The sequence below is a fragment of the Pleurodeles waltl genome, chromosome 11, assembly GCF_031143425.1.
Source record: "Pleurodeles waltl isolate 20211129_DDA chromosome 11, aPleWal1.hap1.20221129, whole genome shotgun sequence".
Taxonomy (NCBI): Eukaryota; Metazoa; Chordata; class Amphibia; order Caudata; family Salamandridae; genus Pleurodeles; species Pleurodeles waltl.
The window spans coordinates 24,765,967-24,786,809 of record NC_090450.1 but is presented as its reverse complement, the minus strand read 5'-3'; the positions used below and the strand labels follow the sequence as shown (position 1 = coordinate 24,786,809).

The window sequence follows — 20,843 nt, the reverse complement described above, 5'->3', positions numbered from 1 at the left end:
ACTATTGGACTCTATTTGGTCCTTTGTTGTAAAGTGTGGTAGTCGCGCTTTAAGAGATCTGCCAGAAGAGCATCGGGTTGAGATTCCCTAGACTGAGTGCCTTGCCAGCCCGGCCTGACTAACTGCATACTATGCTGAGTAGCGGATGATAACCCCCTATCTGCAAGATACCAGTGTACCCAAGCCATGGACACTACCAGTCCAACTGCATACTATGCTGAGTAGCGGATGGTAAACCCTATCTGCAAGATACCAGTGTACCCAAGCCATGGACATTACCAGTCCAACTGCATACTATGCTGAGTAGCGGATGGTAACCCCTATCTGCAAGATACCAGTGTACCCAAGCCATTGACACTACCAGTCCAACTGCATACTATGCTGAGTAGCGGATGGTAACCCCTATCTGCAAGATACCAGTGTACCCAAGCCATGGACATTACCAGTCCAACTGCATACTATGCTGAGTAGCGGATGGTAACCCCTATCTGCAAGATACCAGTGTACCCAAGCCATGGACATTACCAGTCCAACTGCATACTATGCTGAGTAGCGGATGGTAACCCCTATCTGCAAGATACCAGTGTACCCAAGCCATTGACACTACCAGTCCAACTGCATACTATGCTGAGTAGCGGATGGTAAACCCTATCTGCAAGATACCAGTGTACCCAAGCCATGGACACTACCAGTCCAACTGCATACTATGCTGAGTAGCAGATGATAACCCCCTATCTGCAAGATACCAGTGTACCCAAGCCATGGACACTACCAGTCCAACTGCATACTATGCTGAGTAGCGAATGGTAACCCCTATCTGCAAGATACCAGTGTACCCAAGCCATGGACACTACCAGTCCAACTGCATACTATGCTGAGTAGCGGATGGTAACCCCTATCTGCAAGATACCAGTGTACCCAAGCCCCGGACATTACCAGTCCAACTGCATACTATGCTGAGTAGCGGATGGTAACCCCTATCTGCAAGATACCAGTGTACCCAAGCCATGGACACCGTTAGCTGTTTCGGCTGCTTTGCATTCTCTGTTGCAGTCTGCTATGGTTACCTTCCCGAATGCTGGTTCTGCACACATTGCTATTTCTTCATTAATTTTCCGTAGCATCTCTATGTAGACGTAAGATAACCCCCAGCCCAGGTGTGTTGGGACAGAGCTGCTGAATATTCAGTGCATTGGTCCGACCTACTACGGGTCATAGGATTAAACCCAAGTTTTTTTTTTTTTTTTTTTTTTTACTACTACAGTTATTACCGTGTGCCCAGATTTGTTTGTCATTTATTTTTGGTGGGGGTTGTGCTCTGTCCAGTGTGGCTTGTGTTGATTTACATTGTGTAAATCAATTAACCATTCAACCAACCCTCAGCGTGCCCGGTCTTTGCTTTTTCCTATACTTTACCAGTGCAGTTTGTGTCCACGTTCAGAAACGGAAAAATACTTTTCACTTACAGCGATTACGTAGATAACTACTTACTGTTTTATAAAAAAAAAAAAAATCATTACAGCCTAACAGTTATACGAGACCATGATCAAATGAGGACCCCAGGAACAGAAATTTAAAAAAAAAAAAAAAAAAACGTAATTACCAAAGCAACAGGTTAACATCATTAACAGAACAACTTAATCATCTAAGTACAGCATATCGCAGGGTAAACCCAGGCAACAAGTAAACAGAAGTTAAAATTATGTGATTACACTACCAGCCTCACCTACAGTAGTCCAGTGAACGCAACAACGTTTTGCTAATCAAGCAAGCAAATTGAGATTATCCTGGTTTCAACCCTTATTACCACGATTACTCAAGCCTACAGATCTTTGCGTCTCTAGGTTTATTATTTTTAAAGAAAAATACACCAATGTTTGATCCTCCAAATCCAAGTTGGGGACTTACAGGGAGTGCAGAATTATTAGGCAAATGAGTATTTTGACCACATCATTCTCTTTATGCATGTTGTCTTACTCCAAGCTGTATAGGCTCGAAAGCCTACTACCAATTAAGCATATTAGGTGATGTGCATCTCTGTAATGAGAAGGGGTGTGGTCTAATGACATCAACACCCTATATCAGGTGTGCATAATTATTAGGCAACTTCCTTTCCTTTGGCAAAATGGGTCAAAAGAAGGACTGACAGGCTCCGAAAAGTCAAAAATAGTGAGATATCTTGCAGAGGGATGCAGCACTCTTAAAATTGCAAAGCTTCTGAAGCGTGATCATCGAACAATCAAGCGTTTCATTCAAAATAGTCAACAGGGTCGCAAGAAGCGTGTGGAAAAACCAAGGCGCAAAATAACTGCCCAAGAACTGAGAAAAGTCAAGCGTGCAGCTGCCACGATGCCACTTGCCACCAGTTTGGCCATATTTCAGAGCTGCAACATCACTGGAGTGCCCAAAAGCACAAGGTGTGCAATACTCAGAGACATGGCCAAGGTAAGAAAGGCTGAAAGACGACCACCACTGAACAAGACACACAAGCTGAAACGTCAAGACTGGGCCAATAAATATCTCAAGACTGATTTTTCTAAGGTTTTATGGACTGATGAAATGAGAGTGAGTCTTGATGGGCCAGATGGATGGGCCCGTGGCTGGATTGGTAAAGGGCAGAGAGCTCCAGTCCGACTCAGACGCCAGCAAGGTGGAGGTGGAGTACTGGTTTGGGCTGGTATCATCAAAGATGAGCTTGTGGGGCCTTTTCGGGTTGAGGATGGAGTCAAGCTCAACTCCCAGTCCTACTGCCAGTTCCTGGAAGACACCTTCTTCAAGCAGTGGTACAGGAAGAAGTCTGCATCCTTCAAGAAAACATGATTTTCATGCAGGACAATGCTCCATCACACGCGTCCAAGTACTCCACAGCGTGGCTGGCAAGAAAGGGTATAAAAGAAGGAAATCTAATGACATGGCCTCCTTGTTCACCTGATCTGAACCCCATTGAGAACCTGTGGTCCATCATCAAATGTGAGATTTACAAGGAGGGAAAACAGTACACCTCTCTGAACAGTGTCTGGGAGGCTGTGGTTGCTGCTGCACGCAATGTTGATGGTGAACAGATCAAAACACTGACAGAATCCATGGATGGCATGCTTTTGAGTGTCCTTGCAAAGAAAGGTGGCTATATTGGTCACTGATTTGTTTTTGTTTTGTTTTTGAATGTCCGAAATGTATATTTGTGAATGTTGAGATGTTATATTGGTTTCACTGGTAATAATAAATAATTGAAATGGGTATATATATTTTTTTTGTTAAGTTGCCTAATAATTATGCACAGTAATAGTCACCTGCACACACAGATATCCCCCTAACATAGCTAAAACTAAAAACAAACTAAAAACTACTTCCAAAAATATTCAGCTTTGATATTAATGAGTTTTTTGGGTTCATTGAGAACATGGTTGTTGTTCAATAATAAAATTAATCCTCAAAAATACAACTTGCCTAATAATTCTGCACTCCCTGTATGTTGTATTGTTGGTTTTGCGGATAACCAGAGGATGGGAAAAGTCTACACATTACACAGATGTTGGAGGTCTGATGTTCGTAATATAATCCTATAACTTTCTCTGACTTTCTTTTGCTCAGACAGGATGCTGATCTGAGGCCTCAGAAGGACATGGCATTTCAGTGTTTCATTTGTGCTGTCGGTAGTTTACCGCGTTGGCAAATATGACCCAGAGGAATTAGGATGCGGAGCCATGTTTGCGTGTTGAAAGTCTTCTGGGAGTTGGAGGGTTGGCAGGTGTCTCAGTAGGGATAAATCGCGAGGTGCTGCATCCTTTTTAAAAGAGTTGTACTGCGTAGTTTATATAACAAGGTCCATTTTATGTTAAACTCTTTTTTTAGAGTGCCAAAGGTTTTTGTTTTTGTTTGTAATTTAGAGAGAGTTCCGCAGGTCTCCTGATGAAGAGCAGTGAGCTGGAAAACTCCTACGGAGAGCAGATTTGCAGCACATTGTGTGGAGGCTGCTCTTTGACTAGGTCCACCAGGGGTCTTTCAACCTACCCTGGATGTCATGCAGCCTTAGAAGCCTATGTAATTTGTTTTTGGGAGGGTGTGTATCCTCCAACAGTCGTGGGCTTTAAGCCCTGCCCTCTCCCCTTAGCCCTTCTCCATTGTTAGCCAGTGGTGATGGGCTTAAAGTCCCTCTCCCTCATACCTGACCCACACCCTCAAAGCCCCGCCTCCTTCTTGCACTGAAAGTAATTTTAAAGTTGCACGGCTGAAACTGGGAAGTTTTAAAGTGGATCGAACAGCAGTGGTGGCTGGTAAACGTTTTTTTTTTTTGTTTACAGATATTTTTTATTGTTTACGTTTAAAACATAATAGTACAGCAACAACCAATAAGTTCTGCCATTTTCCAACTTATGACGTGTCCAGGAGTGACCGTTGGTTGGTGAAAGTTTATAGTGGATGGGTCAGGTCCCGAATCCTACCTTGGCAATGCCTCCCAAAGCAGTCCCGCCAAGCAATGAGCTGAGGATCATATACAGGGTGCAGGTCTTTTTAACTGAAGCATACACACTTTATATGTTAACATCGTATTGCCCTGCGTCACTTATGTTGGTGGTCGCATGCAGGCTGGTCTGCCTCTTCTCCTCCCCAAGGGAGGGTAAGCACCACTGTTGGTGTTTCTGAATGGCACTCCTTTCCAAGCTCGTCACAGGGTGAGAGAATGATCTGTAAGGCTTGAGCTGGAAAGGTGCACCCTTGCTAATTGCACCCTTGGGTAGCACAGGGCTGATGCCTAAAGTGCCCTGGTATCATTCGAGTGATGGCGCTCTGCGTCACAGGGAGGAGTGACCATCCAGCCAAGCAATCAACAAATGCTAGGGCTTCAAACAGTGGTGGCTGCCACTCAACGGGGGTGGCAGGGCTGAAAAGATTTTTAAAAAAAAACCAAAAAAAAAAACCTTAGCTTCATGGGAGACTCGTTTGTCTCCCCTCCGTCCTTGTCCCTCCTGCACACAGGCTCCCAGCCAATCATGACACTGCTGTCAGCGGCACGAAGGCAGCGTAGTGATTGGTCTGTGCGGCCTGCTTTGCCACTCAGACTGGGAGTGGGAGTGGGAGCGGGAGCCTGTGCATGTTCTCTGCTCAACTGTGCAATACAGCCCGGTTGAGAACATGCATAGTGCGCATGTCTGTTTGTCCAGCCCAACAGTCAGCCAAACAGACATGCCCACTTGTGCTGCAAAACCCCTCATCCGGCCCGCTCCCTCCAGTCCAGCCCCAGCCCTTAATCCCAGGAAAAATAAAATGATAATAACATTGTGTTATCATTGTATTTTCCCTTTTCCCCACAATCCAGTGTAGCGGCGCTTCTTCGCTGTAGCGGAGGCGCCGTCCCTGGCTGCCAAGCAGCTAAGCCCAGCTAAACGACGGCCAGTGCATGCGCAAGAGCACGTCATTCAGAATGACCTGACTGCCTGACCCTCACGTCGAGTGAGGGTCAGATTGATCAGGATACCTTTATTTTTTACATAATGTCCCTGGAATATAGGAGGCAGGCATTATAGGGAGAGCAGCTCTCCAGAACCTATATTAAGGAGCTGCAACTCTCTAATAATAACTTTTCTGGCTATGTATGGGGAATAATCAGTGCAGAGGCATATTGCCCAACACGTAAAAGCCAGGACCTCTGTTTGATGATGGGGTGCCCAGAGCTTACTTTTCTCCCAAAACATTAACCTTTAGAGGTATCGGCAAAATCATTGCCATTTTGTGTACCTTGTGCATGATACTTTGGGTACATCACGTTCATAATTGTTAATGGTTAACAATTGTCTGATAAACATTCTGTACAGTATATCAGTTGTTTTCATACATTAACTGCATGCAGAATCTGATCTCTACTCTTTAGTCCGTGGCATAGCCTCGAATTTACCAAAACAGAGTCCTGACATGGAGAGCCCTCCCCCCAACCCCCACCCCGGGATCAACCACAAAACTGGTCCCTTTGCACGTTACTGCTGCTTCAGACATGCATTAGGTTGATGACTGAGGATTTATCGTTGCTAACCCTTAAATCCTTCCCATGAGCTGCATTGCATAACCTGCCTTTTAAAGCCGCAGCACAGTACGTTTACTCTGCGTATTGCATTTGAATGCAACCTCCGTAGCAGAAAACATATTCTGAGACCACTGTCTGATTGTTTCTTTGGCTGCATTTCAGAGATTTTCTGATTGTGCTCTGAGTTCATGTTGAACACGTTCAAAATAAATATTATACATAATTGATATCCTTTATTTTTGTATTTTGCTATGCCATTCTTCTACGCCATATTAGCATAGCATCACTATTGCTGGTACATTTTTCGCTTCCTTATGTGGTCGTCTTTTAAATATGCACTTCCATGGGGCTAGCAAATTAACTTTTTTGTGATTTGAATGTAACAAGGAACATTTGTAGGGCATTAACTGTGGTGCTGGATGTGAGTGAAACACTGCTAGCTGTTAGTATAAAGCAGTGTACAGCGCTTAATGGAGTAGTGGAGCTCTCTGGAACCTAAAAGAACCTCTCTGCAACAGGCCTTCCAGGTCTAGACGTCAGGCAAGCAGTTTGTAGCGGCAGCCCCACTGAGTCTACCTGGCCAGGGAAATGCGCTAATGCAACCTTGAGGCTCATAGGGGGGCAGCAGAGGAGACATAACACATGGGCAGGCACAGGGCCTCACAACTGTATTTTAGCACAGATCTCAGGCCTCTTAAAATCATAAAAATGTTACTAGACCTGCAGGTCTAGTGACAAATAATCAAAGCGACGTAATTATAATGCTTTTGACCTATAAACTGGTTTCAAATTATATAATACTGGGCAAATATTTTAATTCACTGCGCTGCCCTTTTATTCTTTATCACCTATCAGAGAACCTTCAGGTAATGAGTTCAACATGTCTGCTGTACAAAAAACACTTGTTTGATTTAATAGACTAAACATTTGCCCCATATACAGTACAAATCTAGTCACATGTTGGTTAAGCATGACCGCTGAATACCTCTTAGTTTATTAACTGCACTATCATTGGGGTGGGGTCAGGAATGTTTCTCAAAGAATGTTTCAAAACTATTACTTTTAATAAATACATACCGGAAGCATGAAGTGGTAACACACTTATTTCCACTCAGCAGATTATCCATTGACAGGGCTACAAAATGTCCCACATACCTGGTTTTACTGATAAAACCATATAGTGTACGCTATGTGGAAATTGATTTTCTGACATAGTTCTTTTTGCACATCACCATTCAAAGTGTTTAGAGATGTGTTGCTCCTATTCAAATCTTTGCATCAAACTTCTGAATTAAAAATAAAAATTGTAATCCCTGATATACTTTAAAATACTTGTACTATTAATCTACAAGTTGTTTAAATGTTGTGTTAGGGAAAAAAACGGACATCTTACGGCCTTTTGTTTCACAATGATTGTCAGACAGCACATTTGACAAAAGCCTCTCACTCTGATAAGAGAAAGCAAAGTAAACCACATTTTGCCAGGTAAGAAAGCAAGAATTAGTAAAATCACAAACTGACAATTTACCTTTGTCCTTGGACAGGCGCAGCAAATGTGTCAAGATTAAAAGGTGTCTTTATTGCTCATTCACTTTCTGAAAGAACAGAACACCTGTTCCTTTCCAGCTTAAGTTCACTCACCAGAACAGACCAGTTAGTGCTAAAAATAGGTCAGCCTGATAAAATCTGACTCCCCATTGCAAGTGGGCAATTAGATTTCTTGAGGCCTCTATCTCCCCATAGAACCCACATTCTTCATGTCTCTTGATGGCACGATTCCTTGTTTGTGTCAGCAGGAAGAGGTGGGGCTGTGAATTTCAGTCGTTGAGCTCCAAAACACGCACAGATGGAGGGAATCCTTTGGCCATTAAGCCCATAAACCTTTCGGAAACTGTCCTTCTCGAGGAACAAAAGAATCAAAATCAAAGGAGCAGAACATGGCAAAGTGCTATCCTTTAACTTCCAGAGAGACTGCTGTCTCCAGCCTTTCATCGCACAAGGGACTACTGTGACACGTTAAGCATCATTCGTCTAGCAGGCAACCTCCATTTTGTACATAATCTCCGCAGTGAAGATCCCAAATTAGATTCCAATGTTCTATCAAAAACATTTGAGCCTGGAATTCTATCATTATTTTGTAAGGTGAATGTTCTCCTTAAAATTCCATGTTTATTTCTCAAATACATATATAATCTTGATAAGTAGATGTAGAGTACCCTTTGCCCATTTCATTATACTTTAATAATTATGTTGTCTGTCCTTCAGTAATTGGTGTATACAGCCTATACGGCAAAAAAACAATATCTTGCCACACGTTTCATGCCCTGCTTTGTCAGGGCAATGTTACAATCCATGAAATTGAATGTTGTTATCACAACCTACAGAGATATTTAGAGCCAGTTCATGTTCTACTTTTCTGTTGCTAAAAAGACGAAAAGGGAATGCTAAATAAAAATTCCTCCCGTTTACAGTTTAATGTATGCATGGCTATTCGTTCATTAATGCACATTAAGCTTTCGTTGAACTGAGTGTAAAGGGAGGACCTCACACATTTGTCAGGCATTTCAATGGTAATATCCTTTTTAAATGTATTGCTTCTCTACTTATCAAGAGCATTGTCACTTTTCGTAATACTGGGCATACTGCTGACTTTAATATTCCAGGATTATTTATCAATATCTGTTAAGTGCATAACCCTATCATCTTTCATCATCCTAATTGTTAGTGTTTTTTTGCCAGGTGTTTAAATAGAGGTTTCAAAAAGAATAAATTGGGGAGGGATAGCAGACACAACTTGTTAAGTGAAATTTGGGCAGTGCTTCGGAATATATTTGGGGATACAAGGAGTAGATGTGACACATACCGATTAAGGACTACATTGTTAGGTGTAAGAGGAACTGTGAAATTCTTGCGACATACTCTTACTCACGATGTTACTGGCTACGTATTCTCAATATGCGCAATTTGACATTCAGTGCCTCGGAAGATGTAAATCAGATAAATTGAATCGGTAATGGGCTTATTAGTGGTGAGAAACGCTGGTTATTATGATGAAGATAAAGTATAAGTGAATGGTAATCGCTTATTGAATATTGATAAGTAATATTTGTGTTATGTCAGCAGTGTGTCCAGCATTAAGTGAAGTGACAATGCTTGTGATGAGCAGAGAAGTTATACTTATGTTAGTTAAGTATAATTGGCGAATTTCAATGTTTTGGTTTTTTTTAAAAACAGCAGTGCTTTTTCTCAATGCAAGTTAAAATCTTTCTACCTTCCCCGCACATATCTCAACTTTAACCTTTGCTTTTTTCATTGCTGTGTGTGTACAAATGTTATATATGTATTACACAGTGACAGTTGCCACTGTACAGTTAGGACTGAGTTTCCATTCAAAAATTGTGTGGTTTTTTTTTGTTTGCTAGTGACTTTGGCACTGTTTGACAAATCTTCACAAAACTTTCCACAAAAAAAGAGTAAGCCAACTCCTCTCCTTCTGTGAAAAGTGTCTGGGTAGTCCCCAAGCTGGAGCCAAGAAAAAACCTGGGGGGTGGGGTGGGTCCCAAAACAAATTTTCTTTATACAATTTTCCATAGGAAAATTGAATAGCAAAGCAGCTGAATGGAATTACACCGAATTTGGCAGAAAGATAGATCTTTACTCAGTGTACCTTTTGTGATTCATTGTAAATCTAATAAATTGTTTAAAAAAAATTAAGGCTCAAACTTTGTTTATATTGCTATGCTGTACCACCCCAGTACTATTGTGAGCTCAAAACACTCAAATTGATTTGTGGGCAACAACATGGATAGGAAGTTGTGGCCGCCATTTTATGACTTGAGGACTGTGTCCCCAAGTTGTAGAAAAACAAACAAACAAAAAAAGGAAAATTCGGGTGAGAGTACCCATCTTCCCTGTACCTTTTAGGAGTGGTCCCTGAGGGGGATGCCCAGGGGTTTAAATAAAGATATATATATTTTTTTTTGGCCACTGCGCCATGGTACTATCGCGGGCTCAGGATGACCATTGTGTATTTTTCCTCCAGTACTGAGGTGCCACGTGCTGCGGAAAGGAAAAGGGCAGGCCCTTGGTTGGTCAACAGTGGGATCTTAGCTGCCATTGGGGGAGGCTGTATGCAAGGCCTACCCCTTTATTCAATGAACCAGAGGTTAAAGTGATGTTATGGTTGGGTATGATTATAATATCTTGCTTTACATACACATCATAAATATCGGAGATGACATGAAGAGCTTTTTATTAAAGATGGCATTAGTTCATTCTTGGGCTGCTTGCATAACGTATTTTTAACATAACTTTTCACAGCGTAAACCTCAGCTCATGAGACTGTTTAGTTATGATGTTCTCTGCAAAAATCACAGGGCAGTGCCTACTATTCAAATGGGCCCCCACAGCCTTTCCGAGAATGGGCTAAGGAAGCATTATTATGATGTATTTTCTGAGAATGGAGAGGAATTTCTGTTAAAACAGACTTACTGAGAAAATCATCATATTGGTAAGCTATCAAATGAAAATATTCTCCGGATCAGCCTCGTTAGAGCACCATGAGGTTCAGAGACGGCAGCGAGTGATATTTTTAGTCAGATATAAGGCCTACATTAAGCTGTTCTCTTTCACCCACACCAGGCAGGGTTTGATCTGCAGTGACTACTCTGGTTACAGTAGTCGCCATGTTGGATGAGTTGTTGACTGCCGTCGATTCTGGTGAGCATGACTTAAATGCAGTATTCCCACCGTTGACCATTTGCTTCTTGCAAAAGTTTCAGAGTTGAGTTACCTATTTGGTTCAGGATGAATACACATATGAAGGGTTCGCTAGGGGGCTTATGACACAGCTCTCCGGACAAGAAATCCTAATGGTTCAGGCTGTCATAAGTGTTGTAATAATAGGGGACAGACGGATACATTCACAAACATGCTGTTGTATTTAGACCCTTAATCCTTCAAGTTAACAGATATCTATCAATCATTGTTCCCTTTCTAATTCCACTTTTGTCTTGGATTGGGCACCTTTATGTTCTGGGTCTGGAATATGGCACACTGTTAACTTGTGGAGTCGGGCCTTTCTCTTCATTCACAATTTTCATCTTTATTTCAGTTTCACACCAGGCATTATACTGTACAATAATCTACGTAATACATGTGATTGACACATTCCATCTTCATATCATTATGTTCACAGCCTTGAAAAAGTAATTTCTGACGAAACACGTGTCAGCTGTTTTTCCGAATATGAGAACTGAATTGGCCTGTTGACACCTCTCCCATTGGTTTCACTGGGTCAGGTTATGTCTTCTCTGAAATACTACAGGAGAATAAATTGACACTTCTACGAATCTGTGATGGCCGTGGTTTTTCTTCTTTCTACAAATCAACTGTGGACCTTCTGAGGCGACAGTTCATGCACCCTGTGGCTGGGTGTTAAAACCGCTTGGACACTCTTCTTCAACATCCAATTGAGACTTGATGGTTTATGTATTTTGGATACATGCTTGAGCTTGCATTCCGGAAGTGCGCGCCATTTCTACACAGCCACAATTTGTTGTTATTTTTTTAAATTAAACATGGCTGTTCAAAAGGACTTTTCAAATGGGAAAGACTGCGCTTTGCTCTTGTAAAGATGAAATGGCATCGAGGCCTAGTGTTCATGCGCAGTAATAGACCTCCATTTTAATGCGATTTAGGTTTCTGTTCACCCGTACTGTTTGGTTTCATCCCTGCCCATGTACTTTACCCAACAAGCTCTCAGCCTTCAAAAGGAAGCAACTGGCTTGGTGTCCAAAGTACACTAAACTGAAGATGGTGGAGACCTGGGTTGTTGGTTGTAAATGAGAATGCTGCAATGCTTTAAGGCAGGTGATTGCTGATTAGTGGTGTTCACGCTCTAGGCACTGCTCTTGTAAGATGTTTTTTGTGTACTGGGCTGGGCAGGCCCAGAGCTTGCCATGCTCAGGGGACATCGTGTTTGTCTCTTCAAGATCCTAGCGTGCTGTGGTGCAGGGAGGCAGCAATTAACGCACAATAGCGACAGTTATTGGACTGTTCCAAGTTGGGACGTGTGAATGAATGTTTGGCGTGGGTTTATTAATCTGTTCATTATACTACTCGGTAACGTCTGCAGGGGTAATCTGTAGTTCCATTATTTATGTAGCGCTTGCTGGGCCTTGACACACAGAGGAGCGTTTTAAGAGTGATACTTTTTTTATTTTATTTTTTCGTTTTATTTCTTATTTTGTTTTTTCTCAGCAGGGCAGGTATTTGCAGGTCTCTGTTTCATTTTATCTCGCACTATAAGGCTCTACCTTTTTCCCACCGTTCATATATGATGGTTCAAATAACCAAAAGCTGGCCTTTGTTCAAATATATATTTTTGACATATATATTTTATTTGTAATATTTTTAATTGGAGCTCATTCGTGGCGCTACACCCCTGTCAAGTTGTTTTGCGAAAGAGGCACTACGATCTTTGAGGATTAGTTGAAGTTTTACCACGAAGATGGAAAGCAATGCCCCAGAGGGAGTCTGGGACAGCTTTGGTAGGGCATGTTCAAGGCCGTGTTGGTGAAACTGGCTGCGTGCTTTTACTTCTTCTTTTTAAATTATCTTTATTGGTATTTATATATGAACAAGACTTTAATCTAGGCCACAGTGGGCAATAAGTCTGTATCGGATGCATGAAACATTACCAGTGAGAGAAACGGCTGCAAAACAGCAGATGGTATAACATAAAAGGAATAACTAGAACAGCGGTACAGCTATTTAATTTATCCTTTTCAGTTATCAGAGGCGATCCAGCCCCATTATTCAGTCTTCGATCCAGCTTCCCTCATGATTAGCGTTGTTATGAAGTAATCAATAACGTGGATACATCCGTTCCCATAGTCCAGACCAGGGGTGTCCAACCTTTTCTGTAGAAAGAGTTACTTCTGATCAGTGAAAATCATTGTGAGCTACTGAAGGCTAAATAACTCCCACATTGTAACAGGTTCCCCCCCACACCCAGCTTCATTGATTTTTAAGCCTAATGTCCATAGAGCCAGATACTATGGTTGTGAGCAAAACCCTGTGACCTGGGTCACTATGACCGGGCTGCCACGTGTTTCAGTGAGACTGTGGTCTTTGTGGAAGTATGAAGTGTTCATATGAATGGGATATATGTGTATGGGTAAATGAGTGCCGGAGTCGTATATATTTGTGCAACAGGGCATACCTTTTGCCATTTGTGGCACTGAAACACGTATAAGATAAACATCTATCCATTTTTTTTTTTTTTTTTTTTTTTAAATGGGAGAAATTTAAACTACCAAAATATTCATTATGTGTAACATTTTCCTGCGCTTTAAATTTCTCCCATTTAAAGTGACTATTTTTCAGTAATAAATGTTGCATAGTGTTCTACTGGGAGTAAGAGGCCTGCTGTGTGTAAATGCAACACTGAAAACATTACAAAATGAAAATTAACTTAATTAAAAGGTACCTTTTTCATTTGAATTTACTACTATTTAAAAGCTTTGAGAAACATTATTTTGTTCTAACCTTCAATACTGAGTTCGAAAGGACTTTTGTTTAAGCCTTAAATACCTTAGTGCTCAGTTCTTCACCTTTGTGCCCTAGGTCATAAATCTGACTCCAGCACTGCTCATTATCAGGTCCTACTATCTGCAGCCTAATGATAATGTAAATTAAACACAGCCTTCCCTTAACTTTAAAAGGAAAATGTCACCCTGTGCTTATTTAAAAATGAAATCTAGATCACGAGCTGCTCTAAAAGGGGTCTGGAAGCCACTGGTAGCTCACGATTGACTGGTTGGAGACACCTGGTCCAGACCAATGTGAGTGTTCTCTCCCCCCCCCCCCAAAACACCTGTTTGCCTATTTAGTTCTCAGTCTGCCCCCTCATGTGTTTTCCCACTCCTCTGTAGCATTATTTTCTGATCTTGCTATGGCTACTCTTGCTCACCTTCGCCTGCCATTACCCCATGCATGCTCTCTAGCAGTAACGCCCTGATCTCTAAGTCCTCCTGCAACTTGTCATCCTGAGGATTTCGCTTTACGTGAACTCCTTTACCAGTCCCTACTCGGTGACAAGACTGTGTGCGTGAATTACCTACGTTCAGGGTGCTTGACCTGCGACAGCATGAAAAGAGCTTAAAAAGTTGTCACTGAGCAGTACCTTGCATCACTCACTCGTGTTCTGAAATCCTCTCCTTCCCTATGCACAGAATGTACAGCACTGCTGTAAAGTAACTCATCTGGGAGCATTTGCTCATTGGGGATTCGCACTGTATCACACCAGCATGTACATACGTGGTATCGCAGACTTCAGGGCAGAGGAAAAATGGGTGTTGACAGTGGAAAGCTGCTTAGCTGGTTATCGAGAGGGAAGGATGGTTGTTGCTGATTTCATCTTTGCCTTGTGTACACCACAAACAGGAAACGCAGCTCACCACCAACTACGTCTGCTTTATAACGAACTTCCTCTTGGCAAACCATGCTTTGCTACATGTTTTGCAACGCGTAACTATGTACACTTGTGTATTTGTATTCTTATCTGGAATTCACGTTCAGCACTTTGCAACCAGCATTTGTGCGACTGCATGAATCGAAATGATTTAATTCCCTCTGCCACTCACTCCAAAAAGTGCTACAGTGAGGTTCTTGCAGTAATTTCCTTGCTCCCCAATGCATTTGTATTCTTTTTAATAGACTTCTCATGCTACTCAGTTTTATTTTTGTTTGCTCATTTTCTTCTTCTCGCGAGTCTTTAAGCATCCAGGGTTCTTCAACTCTTGTACTCCAGCCCACTTCAATATTGTCTACAGGAAGGGGGTGAACGTGACCTGGTCAAATGTTACCTGCCTTTACTCCTTTTTAGGGTCGCGCATGCGAGGGTGTGTGCTTGCGTCTCGTATGCGAGACTCTGTTGTGTTCAGTAAAGGGCTTTGAGCCTGCCTGTCGCTCACTATTTGTTGGCTTGCATGTCACTGTTCTTTCCAGCCTCGTAATTCGTCAAGGCATGTTTGCCATAATTTCCGTTCCTCTGTGTGGAGCAGGGACCAAGCACTAACTGATTTCAACATAATTTGTGCCTGTCCTTTACTTCTGACGTGATTGAGGTATTATTTTGTTCTAACTTCCAGTGCCCTGCAAACAGAAGGCTTCTGATTGGCAAAATTGTGCCCAGCAGAACCAACAAAATTGCGAAGTTAACTTTATTTTTATTTTGTTAAGTTGCCTTAATTTTTTTTTAATTTTTTTGTGCCCGTGGGCGCTCTTGTCAACAGATTACAATTAAATTGTTAAACATATTTGAGGCCTACTTTCTTGCTAACATTGCCTGCCATGGTGAAAGAAATTGCATTGTGGTGCAGACGGGGAATTGTCCATTAGCAAAATAGCATTCTCAATTTGCCCAAGGAGGGGGAACTTTTTGTTGCCTCCACCCCTGCATCTTTTACTTAGTCCAAAAAAGGTCAGGCCACCTGACAACTGCCTTAGCGTGTTTTCACAATGGCGAATATCTCACAGGGGGCCACTGTGAGCTGTCCAAGGCCTTCTTGCCTGTTAGCAGTCGCGAACACAGCTCTGGGTTACCAGTTGGCCTATTTCTTCTTGTGAGGTGTTCACAGTAGCAAATACAGCACTGAGGCAGATTTCTGTTACCTTTTCTCCTGGATATGGCCATGGGGTATTCTAAAAGTGTGGAATCCGCATTTAGAGAGAGAGTATCGACCAGAAGGAGTGTTACTGAAGGTAAATGAATTGTTCTCCTACATTACTTTATGGGACAGATTGACTGTGGCTGCCATGTTTGAAATTGTCCAGAGAGCATCAAGGTAGCGGTCAGCTGCCACCATCTTATTACTTTTTCCTTCAAGAGCCACACACCTCCCCCAGACAAGGCAAGTGTAGGCTCTAAATACCCCCGGCCCTCGAACAAGAAAGGGACAAGAAAATAGCCCCCTTGAGCGAATGATTGCACCCCGTGTCCTATGAAGAGTGTAGAGAAGCTCACAATACCCTGGCTCCAGCCTTGAATAGAGCACAGGGGCAACAAATACCTACACACCCTGGGCAAGGCTGAGCAGACATAATACCCTCCGTCTGAGGCAAGACGAACAACTACAAAATATATGCCTTTGTCCTTGGAAAATGTGTGTGGGGGGGGGGGGGGAGGAAGAGGCAGGAAATGCTGTCTTCCACCCACCCTTGAGCAAGGTTGGGGTGGTTTCAGGAAACAGCACAATTCCTTCCACTTGCTCAGTAAGGCTGGTGCAGGGTTCCACCACCCACCCCTGGCTTGACTAGACCAAGATGTATGTGTAACCACCTCTTGGTGTTGGACAGACTAGGGATCGGCGATGAAGGCCCTATTTGTTTGTGAATGACTCCCTGTCCTTTTTTATAAAGATTGTGGAGAGATCGGTCTAAGTGACCAAGCTGAAGCCCCCAATTCCCCCAAGCATATTGCAGCATTTGGTTAAAAATATAAATGGACCAGAACCTGTAATTAGACTTTGTGCAAAAAGCCCACAGCTTGTCTTATGTGGTGGCAGCATGGCATTAGCTGCGTCTCGCCAGATTCCGTGCCCTGTCTTACTTGGTTCTCATGCACCAGTGCCCAGTCTCTTTGATAGCTCTGTGTAGGGCCGGGGTAGTGTTCCAGCTTGGTATGGAGGCTGGGTAACCTTGGGGATATTCTCTCTCCTTTCAGTTTGTCCCCATCCTGCCCCACACGGAATCTCTATTCACATCCTTCCTGTTCCCCTGTATTACATTAGGTGTGTGCCATTACAAGACTTGATGTTCTTACCTGGTAATGCTGAATCCCTGTCCTCGTGTAATGCCCTCCAGAGTTGCGTAAAGTAAGGGACAGAACTCGTAGCAGGAGTGCATTTTAGCGGATCTGGAGGTTCTTTAACCCAGGGTTGTTGGTGGAGCCTGGTCTGCAAGCACGGTTAGTATCTGTCTCTTTGGCTCAAGCCCTGCCATAAAGCTGTTGACTGGCAGTTTGGGTTCGTGGTTGTGGCAGGGTAGGGTCATGTATATGCCCTGTTTTTTTGCAATGGCAGATTGCTCGGTTGTCTGAAATATAATGTGTGTGTGTTTGGTTATCTCTTCAGTGTTAATGCACATTAAAGAGTTACATTGTCTTTAGTTACTGGGTCTCACCCGAGAGAGTGCACGAGCTGTTGCTTGCAATTCTCTTGTAAATAAAAATAAAAACTTTAAAAGAGCATAGAGTATGCCCATTACATAACACTGGTTAGCTTCAACAACACTCCTTTTCTTGCTTCTCATAGGCCCGCTGCTCCTGTTTTCACTTTCTCTTCCAGTGTTTATCCAATCAGTGATGCACGGGCCAAGTACAGCTTCCTGATTGTGGCCAGTGTCCTTCCACTGGTTGCAAACATCTGAAAAAAACGCTTTTTTATTTTCTTTGTTGCTCTCCATGAGTACATGTGTTTTCCTCGGCCTGCTCTCTTTTGTGTGGCTTGCTCCCATTAGTGCTTGCCCCCCCTGCCCGTGATGTTACTTGCATCCATCTCTCCTCCCCTTGCTGTCTGTGGGTTTGCTTGCTGTCCCCCCAGTGTTGCTTACTCGTCCTTCCCTCTCTCATATCGTGCCCTCACCCCACCAACCTCCTGCCCTGTCCCGCATTATTTGTTTACAACTGCCTACTTCGGCCCTTTATGCCATCTATGGTTGAATTTGAGGTCTAACGCCCTTTTTCACGTTGCCTGCGACAGCCTCGACCTCCATCTAATACGAGCATTGGCAAAGCCTGTAGGTCTCTCCTGTATGAGATCTATTGGCCTTGCCATGTTTTTTAGGCATGTGGCACTGATTGAGGGTGCTTCATGCTCACAAGGGCTCTTGGTCATACAGCAAGCCACTTACTGCCCTCTTAAACACCGTCCTGTAAGGTCATCCCATGCTACTGGTGCTTGAGCCTTCATGGGGCGTCTGTAAGTCATGGCCTGTGAGAAGCCAGGCGACCAGCTCTCTCTTTCTGTGTGCTGACATGGTTGGATCACAGAGCTCCGGTCCAGAGTGTGTATTCTGTTTTACTCCTGGGCTGCTTTCCTGCGCCAGTAGAGTGATTGGAGATCGATTGACTGACTCTATGTCCTTGACTTTTCTTGGCTTCCATCAGCACTTAGCAGAAATTGAACCTGCAATAGATTACGGAAAGTGGAGCGTTTCCTGCCCGGGGTCAGATCGGTTTGTAGTTACCCAGTAAAGTGGCAGGCCTGAAGTTGCTGGTTGGCTGACAGCAGCCGGTGTCACCTGCTGTTACCTGACCCGGCAGCCCAGCTAGTAAGGAGCACCGTTTATTGAGAGGGATCGGGAGTGGAGCTGCCCTGATGCCCTGACGTTTCAGTGTACTCGGCTCTGGACACGTGTCTCTTGGAGACGGATCTGCCTGAAGGGCATTAATCCTAGAGGGAGCCAGGGGACCAGCTGGCGTCTCTCGCAGGCCCAGTGCTTCTAGTTTTTTTTTTTTTTTCAGTTGTTTTGCCTGCACTTAATAGGATTACGTTTCATTGTTTTGTTATGTGAAGCTTCACACTTCCGGGTCCGTGCGTTTCATGGGCACGAATTGACCAGTCTGGTTGCCGTAGACGAGCCCAGGGCTTTTATCAGTGGTTATGTTGCCAAAGGTGTATAACCTCTCTTACGCGCCTGACAAGGACTTGAAATCCCTGTGAAACATGTTTATAAATGTTACAATTAAACCTCCAATTGTGGGTGTTCAGTTACAACAGTGGACACGTCCTTCGTGTAGGTAATGACTGCACAGTCAGGGCCTCGGCTGTGTTATGGAAGGGAAAGAGTGCTTAGAAGAGCCCCCCTACCAGTTGATGGCCATCAGGCCCCAGTGAGGAGCAGGGGCATATCTGCCAAGCAAACCCGTTCTATGGAGCCCAAGTTCTGTGCACAACTTTTGTGTCCCAGGCCCTGTTAATCCCTCTCCGTCGTTTCTGCCTTTAACCTAAGGCTGCTGAGGACCATAAACTTGGAAAAAAATATCTTAGCAGGGACAATCCCTGGAGTAATCAGCTAAGTGGACTATGGTCCTAAAAAACACCACAAAGTGGCCGGCACAGCTGCTCAAAGCTGCCTGCTTACTGCAAAACATAAACAAACCTAGACTGGGCTCCTGTCTCTACCACCTCTTCATCCATCGCTCGACTTGGCGCAGCATCCTATAACAGGATAACCGCACCTCGCTGGTCCTCAAGCACAACATGTATGGTGCTACCTATGTAGGCAAGTTCTTCAATACCAACTTCAGGGTTGTAAGCACTATGTAAATATTTCTATACAATGCATTTAGTTCCTCTCTTCTACCTTTTTAAAAGGCTTTCAGTTCGGCACCTCACGGGTTTCGCCCCTCGTGATGGTCCTGTGTGCTGCCTGCAGGTTACTGGTTTGAATCAAAGCACTTCCCTGTTCGGCCTTACCTTTTGTGATCAACAGGAAAACGCTTTGAGTGCTGGTGACAGAGGCTTTGGCTTCGCTCGATGTTGATTACATTAAGTACAGATTTCTATTGGGCAGACCCTGCGTGCTTCCCTAAAAGAGTGCTTATATTTCACTTTTTTGGCTTGTGGTAAAGCTTATGCTTGGGGCAGTTGGTTATGGTGGCAAGCCATTGATAAAAGCATTAAGCCTGGACCATATTACTGAAAAGGCGCACTTCTCGGTTCGTGCTAACCTTTTAGCAGGTACGCTGTGTGCAAACAGGAAAAGTGTGCCCTATTACGAAGAATGCACTACTTTAAGGGTAGATGCGCGAGGGCTGTCTCCAGGGCGGTGCCTTAAAGACAAATAAGCAACAGCTATTTAGAAGATGCTCCATATTTCTTTGTGCAAGCAGCAACCAGATTGCAGTTTCAAAACGGATTAGAGATCATTTTACAGACGGTTGCAGAGAGTTACTCCACCAGCCAGCAGGGGGACGTCTGGGGTGGGGTCCATAGGACTGCCTTTCATCCCTCGAGAGGGCTGCCTTCAGGGGGCACACTGACAGTGGTCCACCTATTTGTGGCACCTCCTAATGGCATGTTTGCTTCTGCACCCACATCGGTAATACAACACAGGCGCAGAGGCAAATTGATTCCCTCATATACATTAGGCCACACCCCAATGCAAATGAGGGAACACCCTCTCTCGATGGCGCTACCTGCGTGCCAGTGCTATCTATCATAGAAGGGGCCGCACAAGCATCTGCAGCCCCTTCTGTAATACCAAAGTGCGCAGCGTCTCACAAAGCGGACTCAAATGCCTGTTACGCCCAGGGCACTTTCCGTAATAAGGCCCCTGATCATTGAAAATACTTATGAAAATTACAATAAAGGTAATAGGCCTGACATATATTTATTATGAATTGTATATGTCAAAGCCAATAGGCCTTAAAGGGAGGCTTGAGATTACACCAAAAGATGACACATTTTTTGTTACAGGGAATCTCGCTGATTAGGATTGTCGGCAGGGATTTTGGTGTTAGTTACCATTTGTGAAAAACCCTAGTGGTAGACTATTTACAGTTTAAGAATCACAGTTATGCCATTTTAGGACGGTTTGTCTATTTTCCCAAAATGTATTCAGAATACAGCAAGTTTGAGTTGGTATAGCCAGTGATAAAAGCAGTAGCCGGATCAGTTCATTGGAAAGATTTATGTCTGAAGCCATAGCTCTGATATACATATATATATTTAAAGTTGCAACAAAGTCAAAATGTGTCTTATTTATTGAGAAAATCCTATGTTAAAGGCAATAGACATTTAACACGGAGCAATGG

The 20,843-nt window shown here is 43.4% G+C and overlaps 1 protein-coding gene across 1 annotated transcript in view; it reads left to right on the top strand.

Moving 5' to 3' along the window:
• Positions 1-20,843, top strand: part of PDE6D (phosphodiesterase 6D) — a 69,238-nt gene that overhangs the window by 14,906 nt on the left and 33,489 nt on the right. The gene's annotated exons all lie outside the window — the stretch shown is intronic.